Source organism: Medicago sativa, chromosome 8 (genome assembly GCF_051527215.1).
Source record: "Medicago sativa cultivar Bolivia chromosome 8, Bolivia_mono, whole genome shotgun sequence".
Taxonomy (NCBI): domain Eukaryota; kingdom Viridiplantae; phylum Streptophyta; class Magnoliopsida; order Fabales; family Fabaceae; genus Medicago; species Medicago sativa.
Genome location: NC_140756.1, coordinates 38,130,007 through 38,148,307, shown reverse-complemented (window position 1 = coordinate 38,148,307; position 18,301 = coordinate 38,130,007). Strand labels below are relative to the sequence as shown.

The 18,301-nt window shown below is 34.6% G+C and overlaps 2 long non-coding RNA genes and 2 pseudogenes across 5 annotated transcripts; 1 reads left to right on the top strand and 3 right to left on the bottom strand.

Annotated features, from left to right (window-relative positions):
* Positions 1–572: 572 nt before the first annotated feature.
* On the bottom strand, positions 573–1,868 carry LOC146898950 (malate dehydrogenase, cytoplasmic-like; annotated as a pseudogene).
* A 751-nt stretch (positions 1,869–2,619) lies between these two features.
* LOC146898949 (uncharacterized) lies at positions 2,620–3,672 on the bottom strand. The gene is made up of 2 exons (XR_015021917.1): positions 3,184–3,672; positions 2,620–2,874 (listed from the first exon to the last, which is right to left on the bottom strand). It is a non-coding gene; the product is annotated as an uncharacterized LOC146898949 (long non-coding RNA).
* Positions 3,673–6,015: 2,343 nt separating this feature from the next.
* On the top strand, positions 6,016–8,592 carry LOC146898948 (eukaryotic translation initiation factor 3 subunit E-like; annotated as a pseudogene). The gene is made up of 3 exons (XR_015021913.1): positions 6,016–7,583; positions 7,780–7,917; positions 8,258–8,592. The product of XR_015021913.1 is annotated as a eukaryotic translation initiation factor 3 subunit E-like (transcript).
* Positions 8,593–8,936: 344 nt separating this feature from the next.
* Positions 8,937–11,790, bottom strand: LOC146898947 (uncharacterized). Of its 3 annotated transcripts, none has more exons than XR_015021915.1 (3): positions 11,414–11,780; positions 9,336–10,112; positions 8,937–8,990 (listed from the first exon to the last, which is right to left on the bottom strand). It is a non-coding gene; the product is annotated as an uncharacterized LOC146898947 (long non-coding RNA). The 3 variants fall into 3 exon arrangements; XR_015021916.1 differs by lacking the exon at positions 8,937–8,990 and having other exon boundaries at positions 9,014–9,412; positions 9,938–10,112; positions 11,414–11,768; XR_015021914.1 differs by lacking the exon at positions 8,937–8,990 and having other exon boundaries at positions 9,014–10,112; positions 11,414–11,790.
* Positions 11,791–18,301: the final 6,511 nt, after the last annotated feature.

Here is an 18,301-nt window from a genome sequence, read left to right as displayed (position 1 = left end):
ACAGCATAAACAATCCTTGGAGCATTAATGGAACCTTCTGCAAACATTTCTTTGAAAGCGAGATAAACAGCTATTTCCACACAAGAAGGTGAGTTGAAGTCCCCTGTCGCTATAAATTCCCTAGGCATGGTCAAAAGACTTCGATCGTTTCGGCGGCAGCTTCAGTGCTTGAGTGTATAGCCGAGCATAATAAAAACTCCACCATTCAAAAGCTGCCCACGGCAGAGCCATTAATAATAAATACGGAAGCGTATGGTTAGCAAGCGCTAAACCTAGATAGAAAAGAACAAGTTTGGAAGCGACAAACTTGTGAAAATAGGGTTGCAAGCGACAAACCTATCAAAATATGGGTTTCCGGAATCCACCAGAATTGAGAGAAAATCTCGAATAATTTTATTGAATCCAAAAAGTGTCTCTCTTAGGCTACATAAGTTCTGCTTATATAGTGAAAGAAATAACAATCCTGTGGGCCAAAATAAAATTAAACGTAATAATAATAGAAAGTTCTAGAAAATTACTAAGATTTGGCTAAATAATAAATACTACTAAATTACTAATAAAACCCTCCTGCATCAGTCTCCTCCACCTCTAAAGAACTCGACCCGAGTTCTCATTCTGATAAAAGCTTCCCATGCATGTTGACTCTTCCAATGAACAAGAGAATACCCACCCGGATCCCATTGGTTGGAATGCAAAGATGGTTGGTTTGAAAAATATACCAACTCTTGGACTTGTTGTAGAATTATTTTAGATCCATTCAAAGAATCAACACTTTCAATGTTATGAATGATACCAACTAGCTCTTGAATGCAACCATGTATATGACAATTCATGCACAAGAATTCATGACCATCATAAAATGAGTTACTTGGATGATCTTCCAAAGGACTAGTGCCCTTAGGTGTAACTAGAACCCAATCATGAATATGATCACAAGCAGCACATGTTGTTGATAATGCACTGGACATCTTCTTGGTTTTTATAATGGCACCCCTACGCTGCTGAACAGTTATGATGAACTCACTGTTTAGCCAATTATCCTCAGCAACTAATTCTTCGACATGCTTCTGTCCATTACTTGTTGCCACGGTTGCATGGTTGAAGTCTGGATATTGAGTTGAGGAGTGATTTCCCCAAATGATAACATTTTTCACATCACTAGCATGAACATTTAGCTTCTCAGAGAGTTGGCCTAATGCTCTATTATGATCAAGTCTAGTTAGACATGTTATAATTTTCTCAGGGATTGATGGAGCAAATTCTTTCAATATTAGAGCATTTGTGTTTGCTGGATTGGCAATCACTAGCACTTTACAAATTGTAGCAGCATTCTCCTCCAAAGCTGAATCTTGAGCCTTGTAAATTGAAACATTTTTAGACATTACATCTTTTCTTTCCATTCCTTCCTTCCGTGGGAATCAACCAATCATAACAGCAATGTTAACATCCTTGCAAGCTTCAACATCATCCATAGTAGCATCAACACATTGGGTGAACTATTCATTGTTGGGCTTAGACGAGACTTCTGATTCTTTAGTAGTGTGGCTGCCACCTAAATGTTCGACGAATTCTCGGAGTGGTTCCATTTTCTGCACATCCACGACCTTCAAGATGATTATCGTGAGTTGTAACTCCATCTTTGGTTCATGGAGCTCTTTTTCTGCAGCAAACTCATATGATGCCGTCGACGGTGTTTGTGGGTGAGCTATCGCTTGCATCCTAGTGTCCGGAGGTTTTGGTGGCGGTGAGATTGTTGTCGGATTTCGCACAAATATGTCTGGCCTAGACGAAGCTGCCACAGGTAAGACACTGATTTCTCTCAATGTATCAAACAGATGCTCAAAGCAAATAGGACAATTATGATGCATTGCTCTTTCTACATAATTATGCCCCTCTTTGATTTCCACGAAATAGCAACATCCATATTTTTTGCAATGGAAAAAGTTATCACTGCCACCAATTCTGCAGATGCCACATTCATCACAGTGGTATTGCTGCTTTGAAATATCATCATTAAAGAATTTACATGTAGCACAAGAGTACTTTCCTAAGCATGCTCCACAATTTATGCAGTTTTGAAATATCGCTTTTGTCTGCTGGGAGTACTGATATGGCAGTTTTAGTGCATAACAACATTTTCGTCCTATGAAAACGCTTAAAAACTGTTGCGTAGTATGAAAAAACCGTTTCCATAGGATACCAGAACGCTTTTCTGGTCGTGGCAGACTGAGGCGTTGTCTTATCCTTTCGAGATGGTTTTTTCCATAAACGGCAACGGTATAGATAAAACCGTAGTCTTATGTAACTTTTAAAAACGGTTTTAAAATTTCACAACATCAACGGTTTTAAGCCGTCCCGACAAAAAATCCGTTGCAATTGGCACAAAATTAAGAACGGTCTTTAGGGTGTTTTCCCAACGGTTTTAGATTGTTATTATTCCTGAAAGCGTTCTCTTAAACCCTATGGTAAATATCTACAGCAACACTTCTTCACCGTTGTGAATAAATTTGTAATTTCTTTAAAATTGTGTTGAATGAATCATTACTTTTTCCCTTACTCTGTTCAAGTCAAAAATAAAACTTTATTATTTGACTTCAGTGAAATATTGTACATGCAAAATTCAAATTTAATCCTAGATTCAAGATTACATACCAGATACTTGTCAATAATATATCATTCATATAGGTATCAAAAATAATTCTTCAAGATAAAGTACTCGAATATTTAATGCATACTTTTAAGTCAAAATGTCAATTATCATTTTCACAATCTAAACAACACTTAAATAACTACACTTAAATATCAACATATGTCTTCATCTCTTGTACTTCAAAATCTTGAAATTCTTCATCGATATCATCATTAACCATTCATCTACAAAATAAAAGAAATATGTTCAATAAGCAATTAAACTGTATATGTCAAACACTGAGGTAGTAATTACAAAGACACTCCCTCCCAAAGAGATACAACAATAGAGTATACTAAACTATTATATTTCAAACATTTGTTATCCTTTTTTTCATAAGATAATACTAAACTAGTAGGTCCTCAATCAAGATCCTAAGCCACCTACATAAAATATTTCTCTACTCTAAGACTAACACAAAACTCATACTCATCACAAACTGCTCCACAACACACGTTATTAAGTTTCACATTTTACAAAATATTATAACATACCTGAACCATCAACATAACTATATTGTCCTCCATACTATGCAACAGTGGAGATATGAACCTTATAACAACAAAAAAAAACATCTTGAAAATTAATAGTAGAAGTCCTCATTGGTCCAGCCTCCAATTTCCTTTTTCAGAACTCAAACTTCTGCAAATGACTTGTAAACTACAACAGACCATAGACACTCCTAGAGATCAAAAACAAACTTAGTCTTCTTATATTAGAGGGTTTTTTACATTGTTGCAATTATCCAAAAGGTAGAAGCAGACCATATAACATACCTATAACCACTAATATTAAGTTATTATCTTAACTTTATAACATACATGTAACTAATTGAATTTAAAGACTTTAAATTCAACCAACAATGCTGATATTCCAACATCAAAAGTATGTAATCCTATAACAAAGTAATTGAAACTTTACCTAGAGTGATTTTCTAAAGTTGTGTATTGTTATAAATCATAGACCTTGCTCCAACTTATTATTACGTACACTACTACAAAATATAGATTTTACATCAATGGTGTTTAAGTTTTCACATCAGCACAAAAAAAATCTGAAGGGAAAGATATACACTATGAGTTTTTACATCAGTTGACATAAGCATCTGATGAGAATTCCTGATAGCATATATAATTAACATCAGTGCATAATTGAAATGAAGGGAAAAACATGCGGTGGCATTTTCGCAATTTGAGTGAAAACTTTGGCTAACTTATTTTCACATCAGTGGGTGAGAACTGACTGAGGTAAAAACAAATTTTCACCTTTACCTTATCTCTTTCTCTATCGTAATCCACACTTTTCTTCCTTCCTCACCGTCCAAAACACCATCGTGAAACCAAAATCTTTGATTTCATTCCTGAGTTCTCAATCTTCACTCCTCTAATCTTCACGATGGAAGATTGAAACCAAAAACTTCCATTCCATTCCATGGTGAGCTCTCTCTCTCTCTCTCTCTCTCTCTCTCTCTCTCTCTCTCTCTCTCTCTCTCTCTTATCGTGAAACCTCCAATCGTGAATCGTGAACCTCCAAGCTCCAATCATGAACCTTCAATCAGTGGTTTCCTCCGGTGAGTTCTCTCTCTCTCTCTCTCTCTCTCTCTTAATTTTCAATTGTAAAACCCTAACCCATTTGTAGAGTGTTGTTTCTTTAATTTTTCTTTAATTGAGTGTTGTTTCTTTAGTTTGAATTTCAACTTAATGTTTGTGGTCAATCAATATACGCTGAGGGCACCGTTGATGTTTGATTATTCAAACTCATTATTTTCTTGTATTTTGTTGTCTATTGTGATAAGCAAAGAGCCTCCACATGTGCTGTAATTGTCAATGCATGAATTAAATTAAAAGAATAATAAGCTTTACATTATCGAACTATTTCTTAATATTTTATAAGCTTCTCAATCTGTAATTACTATTGTGATCTTCCTTTGATGTGTGTTGGGAAAAAGAAGCAATTACTATAAACAATTCTTTCATGTCTTTGTGATCTGAGAACTTCTATCTTACTAATTACTTAATTTGCTGCCTATTCTTTTTGGATAAATAGTCAAATCATTACAAAGTTTTCATATTCTTGAAAACTAGTTAACATTAAAAAAAGTATAGAATTTTTTTATTATTGTGATCTGGTTTGGTTTAAATTTGTTTGTTATGAATAAAATGATTTATATGGTATACTTTTCATTGCCGTTATGGTCTATGGGTCTATTGCTAAGAAGGTGCTTATACGCTCATTCAGTTTACCTTTTGTCATCCGATTTTATTGATCTTTCTCTACATGATTAAAAGTGATTTTCATTTTTTGGAAAATTCAACTTCTTAGGTGTTGTTCATCACCCTAAACTGGATCAAGCAACTATTAGGACAGGTATTGAGAAATCTACATTAGAAGTAAGTTTCAAAGATCTGAAATGAGGAGTTATTTGACTCTTTTAGATGCTGAGTGAGTAGCATATTTAGTTCAGGCTAAACTAATAAAATACCACTTTTAGCAGAGATTTGATAGAATCATAGTAATGTAATATCCTCCCATTGTTTTTTTTTTGGAATTTTAATTTTTTAGCATTTTTTTATGTTGTTTTTCTTCTGGAAATTTGAATTTGTTGTATTTGAATTATGACTTCTAAAAGGATGATTCTACAGATTGGTCGTGCGCAGATAGAGGCATTATACCAATATGCCAAATTTCAGTTTGATGTGGAAACTACTCTGGTGCTGCTGACTATCTTTACCAGTACAAGGCATTATGCACAAATAATGAAAGGAGTTTGAATGCATTATGGGGAAAGCTGGCAGCTGAAGTATTGATGCAAAAGTGGGATATTGCTCTTGAAGAACTCAATCGCTTGAAGGAAATAATTGACTCAAAGGTTGTTTATCTGTTGATGTATTTAGTAGCACCACACTCTTGCTTGTCATGCTAATGATATTAATAAATAATTAATGTTGGTGAACTTTTTTTGCAGAATTTTTCATCACCTTTAAATCAGGTGCAAAGCAGAATATGGTTGATGGATTGGAGTCTGTTCATCTTTTTTAACCATGACAATGGAAGAAAAAAGGGCTTGAAAAAACTAGAGAGTAGTGCATTGCTTTAAACCATGTTAGTAGCAATTAGTACTGATGGTGCGTGAAGAGAACGGTATTGAACTCTCACACTGCACTCCAACAATTTAAGGACACTGCTTGCTTGTATCAGTCACCACAAACATATTTCTATAGGAGATCTTTCCATTACAACACAAAGCATGTCGAGTTTGTACAACTTCATTATGTTTGTCAGAGATCAAGAAGCCATTGATGCACTCATGAGTTTGGAAGGTAATATGAAAATATGATTTTCTCTTCCACTGTTTATTTTCTTAATTGGTGTGGCACTTGAAGCTTATCTTTTATTTTCTGAAAATTTTAATTGCATGTCCACACAATATCCACATGTTATTTTTTGCTTCCATTTCTTTTTCCTTTAATTTCTTAGTGTGCCCAGAAAAAGTCAGTTTAATTAGAGTCTAAGGGGAAATTGATTTTTGAGTTTAGTATTATTCTTATCAAATGCACACCAATGTTTGATATAAATTTGTTGTTGTTTTGTTTAAATATGTAAAGATAAATTCACATTTTGTTTCTTTACCCATGATTATCAGATTGGTGAAAACCTATTTCATGTATCAAGAATCGTAATGCTTGGTTGTAGCCAATGCTTAATAGCTTCAATGATTTATGAATGGATAAATTTGGTACTCTGCTTCTTACCAAATCTTCATATGATTTTTAGAATTTGCATTAATTCCAATATAAGTATATTCCCACCAATTTTGTGTAGTTGCGGTCTTGATGGCATTCACCTTTTTTTGTAATATTTCTCATTAGTTTAAATAAATTTGGTTTAGCTTCTAATGCAATTTTTGTGTTAGTATCACATTGAGTGGAAAAGTCATTGTTTGGTCCTCAAAAAAAGGGAAATACTAATAGTTATATTTAATAGTTATGTAATGATCAGTATGTAATGGTTTAGATTGCGTTTGATTTTGGAATACACAGTACCACAGAAGTAATGCAATAGTAATATTTGATGCAATTGAAAATTGGAGTATTATTTAATAGCAATTGAAAGTAGTTGTTAGTTGAGAACAATACCAAAGTATCATTCTTATCGTATAAAAAAAGTATAAGAATTTTGAGACTTGCATGAATTCATTCTATTAGTTTTTTCATCTCCACACATAGTTGGTATTGGGGCGGATTTGAGGTTATTCTCATTTTTGTTTCTCACGGACAATTGTATGTTGCCATGTCTAGAGTTACTTCTAAAACAGATTTGAAGATATTGATTCATGATTACGTGGATGATGATACAAATGTGACATCAAATGTGGTCTATAAAGATATATTTCAAACTATACTTTAGTTGATTCATATGATGATACAAGTGTAACATCAAATGTGGTCTATAAAGAACTATTTCAAAATGTAGTTTAGTTTATTCATATGACGATGACACAAATATATTATCAAATGCGGTCTATAAGATGTTTTGATTTACAATTATTTTCCTCTCATGCATTATATGCTTGGTTTGTTGATATTATAACCTATATTAAATGCTAATTCATTCTACATTATCAAATAATACATCTGACTAACACTATAATAGACCCGTGCGATAGCACGGGTCAAGAGACTAGTTTTTTATAGTGTCCTTATTAGGTATTTGCTTCACCTCTGGGTTGATTGTAATATGCAAAAATGCAGGTAATTCTCGATGATCCATTCGTTGGTAAACGAGTTGAAGAAAACAACTTCTCAACTATACCATTAAGGGATGAGTTCCTTGAAAATGCTAGGCTGTTTATTTTTGAGACATATTGCAGAATACATCAGCAGTTTGACATGGGGTATGTACCTAATATCTGCTACAAAATAATAGTCGTAATTTTTCTTTTGTGGCATACGATTTGGCCCTATGATACTTTATTATCTCTGTGATTTTTACTTAATTGATGATTCCTTCTGGTCTGGTCTACTTTACATGCAATGCAGCTAATTTTTTTACTATAGGGTTGCTCAATTGCTGATATTTCTTTTGAACAGTGTACTTGCTGAGAAGCTAAATCTGAATTATGAGGAAGCTGAGAGATGAATTGTGAATCTCATCCGTGGCTCAAAGCTTGATGCCAAAATTGACTCTGAAACTGGAACCGTTATCATGGAACCTAATTATCCAAATGTGTAAGTTGACTTTGTTACCGACTTGATAAATAAGGGCTTTTATAGTCTTATGGCTTTCTACCGTATTAACTTATGGGGCACTCACATTTTAGACTAAAAGTGTGTCCAAGTATCCCACACAACACTGAGACTTGTAGTTGCATATTATCACTTCTATTTTCTAAAATTATTACTGGTGTCTTTGTGTCAGTTCGGTGTAGTGTCCAGTTTTCAGGTCTGTTTTATAGGATTATCAATACTGTAACTGATAGTCTGGTTTTATCCTTTTTCCTCTATTTATAGGATCCTTAATTTTTGAATTGCTCTAGGATCCTTAATTTTTGAATTGCTTCTTGTCCAGGTATGATCAGCTGATAGACCACACAAAGGCCCTTAACGGCCGCACTTACAAGTTGGTCACTTAACTTCTTGAACAAGCACAAGCTCAGGTAGCTCGTTAAACTGTCTAGGTAGACCAATAGACTGAGGAGAGTGTTTGTTACTAGGTTGAGTGTTTATTGGAATATTCCGAGTTATATTGTATTCATATGTTATATATATATATATATATATATATATATATATATATATATATATTAGAATATTGACGTGGAAAGTTAAGGGTTGATTATGTAATATCCAAATAGATAATATATTTTCGTTTTTGGCATTAAAATTATCCATAATTTGTTTTCATTTTATTAATATAAAAGAAAAGAGCAGGTGTCAAGCTTATCTGATAAGCCATTTAAAAAAAGAAAAAATTATTTCAGTACAGTGGTTTTGAGAACTGATGTGAAATATGCGCATTTAACTTCAGTGGCTATTGTAAAACTGATGTGAAAACTCTAGTGTTAATTTTCAAAGTGCGTCTATTACATCAGTGGAAGCAGGCCTGATGTAGAAATTCAAGATTTCACATCAGTCGCACCCTGATGTGAAAGGATGTGGACTTACCACATCATATCACTTTACATCGGTTACAAACTGATGTAAAAAGTCATTTCCAACTGATGTAAAAAATCATTTCTGTAGTAGTGGTAGGTTCTAATCAGATAGTAGTTGCTTTTCTTTTATTTGTTCAATAACCTTTCCTGACATCATGAACCAGACAAAGTCAAATACTTCTCAATCATATCATTCATATATCTATCAAAATAACATTGTTCAAAATAAAATACTTGTATCTTTACTGTGTAGTATACCCTAAGACACAATCAATGGAGAAGAAATAATTAAAATATAGTAAAGTTCTTATAACTAAGAGTAAGCACACACAAATTATAAATCACTATGTCCAACACTCCATCATCCTTCACCAAGAACCACATATCAATCACATGCCTGTACTTGACCCAATACAATAAAAATAAACAAAAAAGAGAAGGTTAATTGCATGACCCAACAACATGTTAAATGGGGAAAAAATGTATATAAACCTTGTTGATCAGCCATTGTCAATCACAACACTGTTGATCTTTTAAAGAGCTAATAAAATGCTTCAATTCCACTGTCTCTGATTGTATACAGAAGCAAAACAAGCATGTCACTAAGACACAAACATGAACAAATATACTCTTCAACGTAGTTAAACAAACTTAAGTGAATATATTACTATTGATGAGTATATATAGGGTAAGGCTATTATAGTTCATTTGATGGACAAGATTCATAACATACTTAAACTAATTGAACTGATTTTGTTACTATTAACGCTCTTACAAGAGGAATTAGAAATATGGTGTGAAAAATTTTATTAATCATAGTATGTACGATAAACAATGATAAACAGGAGATGGTGCCTGAAATTAATTGATTCTTGTCCAAACTAGCTCCTATACTCAGAAGTTAAGGGAAAAGTGTTGTGCGCCCTTGGCCAGAAATGGCTAGACTGAAACGAGTAGTGTTAAATCAGTGGTCATGGGGAAATTAATTTGATTCCTCAAACAAATCGAACCATTCTTTGGATGCAACAAAAACCAACTCCCCCATTTACCAGCTAATAAAAAATAAAATTACAAAGCTTAAACCATATAAATACCTTCTCAAATAGAATAAACTACTCTTGACTGTCTTTGAAATCTACTCTCATCTCTTCAACGCCATTGAATCAGCCAGTAGTTTCAATCTTCTCACTTTAGCAGCAGCTATCTCAGAATCACATGAGTTACCGTTATTTCTTTTGGAGTGTACTCGTTGAAGCAACAACAAATATCCTGATTGGTAGAGTGGTGAAGTTAGAGTAAGGAATAGAAACTGCTTCAGTTACTAGCAGCAACCTATAATATTATTAGATACATATAAAAATTACAATAACTGTTATTAATCACAGATAGATGACAACAAATTGTAGTAGTCCAATGTGTGCAGACCCAGATGCAGACATTATTTAATGATTTGATAATAACAATCCTAAAGAATAGATGTAGGGAAAAACAAATTATAATAAAAAAATCAAGTTTATAAACTAATGAACCACTAAAGTAATTAGGTGGTTAATAATGTAAAAAACCAAAAAATTGTGAATGAGAAACCAGTCGTTAAATCAATTAATTACTTGATGGTTCAATTATACAATTTGTTCAACCATGAATACTTGTCTTGAAAATTTTATACGTTTAAACACGTGTATGTGCTATAGTTTTTACACACTTAATGTAGTTTTAATTAACTATATGTGGAAGTGTAATAGGAAATATTCACATATATAAAGTTTATCATACAAAGTTCTAGCATATAAAACCTCAATAGAAACAGTTGCAAAATTCTACACTACATTATCGTACAAAATTTCCAGCTTCCTCTCAACTTCAAATGATAGAAAGTATTGACAGACAACTTTTAAGAAAGAAAAGTAACTTTCATCTGCTAAGCATATGAACACTATTCTATGAGGCAGGACACTCCCTGAATTAGGCATGTCTCGGTGTCGGACACTTGTCGGTGTCCGTCACAACACCAACGCATATAATTACAATGAATTATTTGATTTTCTCAAATCGGCATGTCATTGTCCGTGTCATGAGTGGTGTCCATGTTTGTATCCGTGGTTCATAGACACTAGTTATATCACAACTCTGTTTTAGAGAAGCTAATTAATCATCCTAGTTTTATAAATAGTTGAATAATTTTAGTAACTTGTGATTACCCATGTTATTCAACTACCTTATCTATTAACCGATTCAAGTAAGTGAGATAAATGTGCACAACGAAAAAGCCCAACTTTTAACAGAGATATAAGTTGATAAAAAAAAATGTGCACAAGGACTAGCTTTAGACATTTAAAAGGCCATCGATTACAACATGAGTTTATAAAAATTTGATACTTCTAACAATTCCAAGCCATCATACAATTACATAATTACAAGGTTTTTCTATCAATAGACAACACAAAACAAACAACAGCAATAGAGAGAAAGAGAATATGTTCAACAATCTAAATTAAACAAACAGAGAAAACCTAAAAATCTATATTGAACAGAGGCGATAAAAGCTATAATCACAGCAACCAATATACCTTTTGGATCCACTATCTTCGTCAATCACAACAAACGTCGTCGTCGCCGCAAGATGCGACTCTGAAATTTCGAAAGAGCATTGATTTCTCAAACGATTAGTGGAATTTCGGAAGAGGTGTGAGATTGTTCGAGGGTAGAATCGAAGAAGGAGTAAAGGGGGTTTGGAGGGTTCTTTGAAGCTTGAAAGATGATTTGAGATTTTCGAAGGTACTGAATACCATATTTGAGGATTGGAGTTCGTAAGCTTTAGGGATTGAGGGTTCACTGAGCAAATTTTTTTTTTCTGAGAGGAACCAAGATTTATTTCTTTTTTTTTTTTTATTTTTAGAAAGGGGGAGCATAGATTTCTTTATTATATTTATTATTGGAAGAGGCAAATTTTGTTCCTTATTAAGCGGAACTATTAAGATTTCGTGTTGGTCTTTCTTTTCTACTTAGTGTGTGTTTGGTATAGCGGTGGTGAGAATTGATTTTGATAAAATTGAGTTTGAAAGAATTGATTTTGGTTAAAAGTGAGTTGTATAGCGGTGGTGAGAATTGATTTTGATAGAATTGAGTTTGAAAGAATTGATTTTGGTTAAAAGTGAGTTTGATGTGAATTGATTATGTTTGGATACACTCATTTAAAAGTGATTCTTAGGAGTTGATGTTGTTTGGATAGTTTGAATCAAAATTGATTTTAAATGGGTAATGACCAACTTACCCTTTTAATTGTATGTTTTTAGAACATCTTTTTAATTATATTTAAAATTAAATATCTCATCTTCATTTTAGATAATTATATTTAAAATAATTATATTTAGAACATCTTTAAAATTAACACTTTCAATCAAAAAACTTTTAAACTAACAATTATGTTAAAAAAATTACTCATATTAATTAACAAAATATATCAAAAGATTTATTTTTAATATGAATCTGTCAAAATATTATTGGGCTTCTAGAGCCCAGTCCCAACCTCTTAGCCACTTCCTCTAAAAAAAAAAAAAACACCTCTTATCATCTTCTCCAACGAGAAAGGGAGAGAAAGAGCATTCAAGGTTGCAGTGCAGCGGCGGAAGGAAAAATTAACCTGTGCAACCTGAAGCTTAAAGCAGTAGCATGAAACCAAAATTGATCAATGAAAAAAATCATTGCTGGCCGTTTTGTTGGATTGAAGGAAACGATTTACAACTCTGTGGGGAAAAGAAAAAGGGTAATAAGGGAAAACGAAACTGTCATGACAAAATTAATTCTCAAAACCACGTTAAGTCGCCGCAGAAGCTCCAAATTGTGGCTTCTCACAAACGTGGGTTTGGGACTATTTTCACTTTTTATTGAATCGCTTCTGTATCTACCCAAACATCAAAAAGTATGCTGAAACCACGTTTTAAAAAGCAAACTCGGGTTTGAGGCTTCCAAACGCGGAACCAAACAAGCACTTAGTTACCATATTTTTTATAAAAATAATTAAAGTATATCAAAACAATTATTATTTGTTGACAAAAATAACTGATAAAAATCCGTCTTCCTTTCATATACCACAACGATGTTGACCCGTAACATATAAATTGGAAAAACTCGATGTGTTACCAAAACAAAATAAGATAACTGTTGTATTTAATAATCTACCGGAACAGTTTTTTTACGTGAAAAAAAATTAGGCGTTGTCGTAGGGTCAAAATGTTGTAGTGGTGGTGGCGTCAGAGTCCTATTGTTGCACTGTTTGAACTGTATTCTTGTTGATAGAAGCAATTTCTTTTCACTCAAATTTGTTACCCATGATGAATCTAGAAGTGATTTTCTCACAGTGGCATTAGAATAGTTGTTCGATGGTGTATTGGGGGGTAGCAACCCTTCAGACATTGTACGTTTTAGCTTTTCCCAATCCAATATTTAGTCTGTAATTCTCAACTCATTGACCCACAACTTTCATAATTTCATCTTACGCGTTGGTGTGAGTTTCGGCTGCAACTGCAAAGGATTCTGTAACAACCATACTAGACGTATCTAGAAAGTCTAGCATGTGTATTAGTTTAGTACTGGATACATTAATATTTTACAAAAATAACACTTCGAAGGAATATAATATACAACAAAGGCATTCGTACAATGATATTACAACTCAGCTTTTCTAAAGAATAATAAATGCATCCTTTAAAATCCAGATCATCCAGCAGTGGGTACGAACGAACACTTGTCACATCATCCATTCGGCTACTAGCTTGCTAATCCATCCTGATATCTGAAACAAATAAGGATTGGGATGAGACATAATGTCTCAGTGAGTTCCACCTAACCCTAGGCTATAGGCAACCACGGGGGAAACCTACGGTCACCACGTGTCTACAATACAACCTGCCGGTTGATTATACGTGTGTGGGGACTTGCTTTCTTAGACGGTGGTGCTTGCTAGGGCTGTCTTAATATTCTTAACTTGTTATAGGCTTCTCTGCTATACGTGTCATGGCGGTGAAGGGGGAACTAAAACCGCATTGCCAAGAGTACACTCTAAGCATCAAGGCTCTCTTATATCTCTATCATGACACGATTCTAAACTGGAGGATTAGGGGTAACCTAAGATCGTCGTCGGCATATCTTTCTTTACTTGCTTCTACTTGCTTAATATAGTGTATCTACAACATATCATCTCTTATCACCTAAGTGATTCTTGCTATTTTACTACTTCTTGACGAACTACACCAAGTCTCTACTTGTTCTTGACGATCTACGTCAAGGCTCTATGACATAACATAAACATGTATAATAGGTATGCATAGTTAGCTTCACTGATTATGTTAGCGTGTAACAAACAACTTATCTGAGTTCATTTTACGGATTAGTCCTGAGTGGAGTAACCCCGGAAGCTAATCCCTTACTACCGGTGAAGTGCTTAGCAAGAGCGCACCAGACTCCCTTAGTGAACGTGCGGGTCCCCTACGGCTTACCCCATTCCCCTTGGAGAGCCTTTTGTACCCAACCTTGGAAGGTATACAAAAGACACGACACCTTAACTTAGTGAAATGCAGCTCCCTTGTGGCTTAACCATTCCCGTTGGGGAACCCCTTGAATCCAACCTTGGAAGGAATTCAAGAAACATAACACTCTTTTTAAAACTTGGTCTTATGCATGAATGAAGGTTAAGTCTATACATACCATCTCTTATACCTCGGATCCTTAAACGATCCCACTAAAGGTAAACTTATATGCTTGCTTTACTTAACTTGTGAATGGATATATAATCGATTCACGTCTCGCCATACTCGTAAGGCACTTGCTTCTATGCGAAGATAATACTCACATTTCCTCGCGTCTTATCAAGCATATTACTAATGCATAGCATTCTATTTCTTCTAACTATTCTAGTTCTCGATAACTATACCGAGGCTCTAGTTCTTCCCTTTCCTTAAAGTTTATCTTGCTGCCCGCTCGTAAAGCCATTACTTCGCTCATATGCCATGCTATACTACACAAAGAAAATACTTGCTTTACCTTCAAGAAAACCTTTTTACAACCTATGCCTTGGAATCATGATTGAGGGATTATAGTTTAAAAAGATTGCTTGAAAAGAACCGATCGCAAAACGCCAGAACCACCCGGAAGCGAACAAACAATGAGCTGCCCCACTGTTTGCTCGCCATGGCGAGTGATTCTGTGTGGGAGGAGAGCACCTGCTCGCAGTTGCGAGTAGGAGACGAGTTGACACCCCCATTCGGCCTTCAAGCTCGCCTCGCGAGCTATTTGCTCGCCGTGGCGAGCTATGACAGTCCAGAACTGTCAAAATTGGTATTTTTCACTCAAAAACCTCAATTCCAAGCATTCCAAGGCATATCATGGCACTAGAGATCATATAAAACTTATAAAACAGTCATTGAGCAAGTATTCACATGTGTAATATTACATGACATGAAAGGGGTAACTTTTCTTTGTGTAAACCCTAGAAAATATATAGTTATCTTACCAGAGAAAAACACATAAACCAAGGGTGGTAATCTATCTAAGGAACTCACCTAACAAAGTTTCTCATGACAGCTCCAATTTCCATGCTCAAGCAACCAAAACCCTAGCTTTCGATCCACTTGCTTTCTTCTCATTTCCTTGTATTCCAAGACATCATGATCCTTGCATAATCATGAAGAAACCATACTTGAAGCAACAATGAAACCATAGCATAAACAAACACTAGCCTCATGAAATTCTTTCTTTAAGGAGGAGTGGTAAAAGCATCTCAAACCAAACTTTATATTGCTTCCTTGTTCTTGTTTAAACTATATAAGGTACAAACTCAAGCTTCCAACATAATCTTCACTCAAATCCAACCAAACCCTAACTTCTTGAACCCATTAATGAGAGGAGAAATAGAGAAATAGAACAAAACCCAAGCTTCCTTAAGTTAAGAGATCAAGAGAGAGCAAGCTAATCTTATTTGACAAGGAAGGAAGAAGATTTGGAAGATTTGGTAGAGAGAAAGAGAGGAAGTGGCGTGGAGGAGAAGAGAGAAGGAAGAGAGAAAATCCTTGCCAAAAACTAGAGAGAGAAAGGATAAGTGAAATGGGATATTTCGGTGCCTTTACCAAATAAATATCTCTTCCCACGCAATTACCAAATTGCCCTTCCCTTTAAACGTGTTAAACCCGACACTGATACTTTATCCGTAATAAGCTGACATCTCATAATGAATATTTTCCATTACGCTTACTTTCCTTAAACTTTAATCCTCTGGCACGATCGACTGGTAATATACCGATACTAACAGGCAGGATATTACATCCTACCCCCCTTAAAAAAATTTCGCCCTCGAAATTTAGAAACCATCTATCAATCTCTGAGACTAACTTGTCTCCTTCAGTTTGCAGTTAAACATAATCTGTTCATACTCACTCCAAAGGGTTCATAGCATACTTTACTCATCAAACATGTAACTCATTCTTCTTTCTTAATCCGCAAAAACGAATACAGTCTCTTCAATCTTAGTACCTTCATCAAAATCACAGAACTATCTTAGAACATCGTGATTGATTCTTACCTTGTATCATGTGGATTGGTTGTCTAGGATCCACATCTTAACTACTTAGCATAGCCATCAAATAAGTAACTTATCACTAACTGAAACACTCAGGATTTGCCTTTATACTAGGGTCCTACTGGAATCCTGGTTTGCCCGGCAGTGCTTTCTTGCATCTGAAACATCTTATCTTGCATACATCTTACTATGCATACATAATCTTTTTTACCGCATCCTGCGATTTATATCTCTTACTTATGTTACTTATCTTGATGATTATACAAATCTCTTAGCTCTTCCAAGCTCTTTAAAAAACCTTTCTAACTTGACATGAAGAAGCGAAACCCATTACGTTGATTCACCTGACAACTTATTAACCAGTTATTGTGGTTCACTTTCCCTTAAAACTTTCTGCTAAGTCCATTCGCACTTGCATTGAATACTTTTGTACACAACCGTGCATCCCGTATGATATTGATATCACGCGAACATTGTTAATTCCTCTTAAATCTTTATCTCCATAATATTTGCATACCTTCTAACACCGTTTCTGGTTAGATAATAACGATACTCTTTCTAGTGCTTTACTTCAAAAGATTTCTAAACTTTGGTACATAGGTTCTTGGAACGAACATTTACTTGAATAAAGAAAATCTCATTTTGAAACCAAGTTTGTAATGGTACCTCAGAACCACAGGACGAGGCTCTAAATTTTATTAAAAAGGTTTTACAACTCGCCTCAAACTTGTCTATATCAAGTTGGTTCTGAAGTCCTTACGTCTTAAGTGAGCTTGCTCACTTACGGCGCGACTCATCGGTTTCATCAATGTTAAAAAAAAACATTTTAAAACAACTTCGTTCCCAAGTTCCTTGATACCAATCTTAACTTTAAGAAAGTTGTACTCATAGCTTGACACTATTCTAACAAGAATCGTTATCATTTAACAAGTTTGATATAGTAGGGTATGTACTTCTTCGTGCACATCTCATGAATGGCATTCCTTTATCTCAGCACATATTCTTCCTGACTAGCTCGTAACTCTTCTACGCATTCGACATTACCAATTAGGCAATACGATTACTTCATTGTGGTAACTCTAGTCTTCCTTGTCTTACTTAAGTGAATGCACATCCTTTATACTTTTACCTTAATCAACACTGACCGTGTGAGTATCAATACTTACTTGTCACGTCGAGAACTCCCCGTTCGTTTCATAGTACTCCTCACTAAAACTGTATTACCTACTCGAATATTCTTCACGAAGATTCTTACTACAACATTCCATGTTCCATGGTCACCGTCCACAACTTTACCGGTTAATTTTCCGCGGCGCTACTCTGATTCCCACCAGCTGGCCTTAACCAATACTCTAGTCCGTTGAAATGGGTGAACTTCACACTCTGTATTTCATTTCTTTACTACCTTCTAGAACTCTTCCCAAAACTTCCCTTGTTGCAATTAATTCTGCAACCTCGCTCTACCCTTAGCTTGTATAATTAAGTCTCGAGGTAAACTTTTCTCTTGACATATTAATGTGTTGGATATTTGTATGTTGGCTTCACTTTTGCCTAAAACAAATATTCACTTCAGATGTGGAACACAATGTTCCAACATCAAGAGTTGTTCTGTACGTTCTGGGCCTGACCTAGGTTTACGCACGCATGTGTTGGTATGAACCGTGTGCAATTATGATGAGATCAGAACATATGTGATTTCTTAAGGAATTGTTGAAATGACTTAGGAAAGTATTTTTAATGTGACTTTTAATAAGCCTATTTTATAGGAGTTTCTCTATTCGTCCATATTGCTTAATGAAAAAGTCACTGATCCGATCTAAAGCATGATTGAAGGAATGACACGCCTTGCTTCAGTATATAAAGGAGGTTGCAAGACCTGAAGAGA